Raw genomic sequence first — 876 nt, forward strand, 5'->3', positions numbered from 1 at the left:
GTATATATATATATATATATATATATATATATATATATGACAGAGGACAAGCCGTGAATTATAAACCAATATAATGTATTAAATAGGCTACATAACATGTGAGACAGTTTTATAACCCACCTTCATGTAAAACTAATTTTTGTCAATACTTATTGTTTAGTTTGAGTTATCATTGTTGTTGTCATTAAATAATAGTAGGAACCAAAATTTAGAGTGAATCACCTATCATAATTAAAGTGGTTATGCATAATGCTATTAACATTCAACAAGCCAGTCAAAACCGCTGTAGCAGGCGGTTAGATATCATTGACTGTGACAGACTTACATAATGGTATTTTGGCTCCGTGCTTGATGCCCCAGGTGAAATTAAAGTCTAACAGTTTATCTTAAAGAACCTGGGATTTAATTAAAAATGACATTTCCCCAAACACTTGGGTCTAGTTTTGATTCTGAGGTTGCCATGTTGGAATTAGATCCCAGGATCCCTCTGAGCAAAGGGGAAATAAGAAAACTGTCAGCTGATCACCAAATCTCAAACGTTTATCATTTGGTTCTTGGCACACACCAGCCAGACGGTTCTTGACACCAAGTCCCAGCTGCCATAAAACAAGTAACATTCCTTTTAGCAGAATCAAGCATATGAGAAATGATTCCCAACACATTGATACACTGTAAAAAATGATATGATGAAAAAGCCATGACAACTTATGTTTTTAAGTTACTTTAACTCATAAAAATAATTTAAGCAATTTCAACTTTTTTTTATAAGTTATACTAGATTCAACTTGATTTTTTAAGTCAGTTTAATGTTACTGAAATTCAAAGAGCCCAATTTAGTTCAGTTCACTTTTTTTAACAACATTTTAAGTTGTAGCT

This window comes from Sinocyclocheilus anshuiensis, unplaced genomic scaffold (genome assembly GCF_001515605.1).
Source record: "Sinocyclocheilus anshuiensis isolate Anshui unplaced genomic scaffold, SAMN03320099.WGS_v1.1 scaffold119, whole genome shotgun sequence".
Lineage (NCBI taxonomy): Eukaryota > Metazoa > Chordata > Actinopteri > Cypriniformes > Cyprinidae > Sinocyclocheilus > Sinocyclocheilus anshuiensis.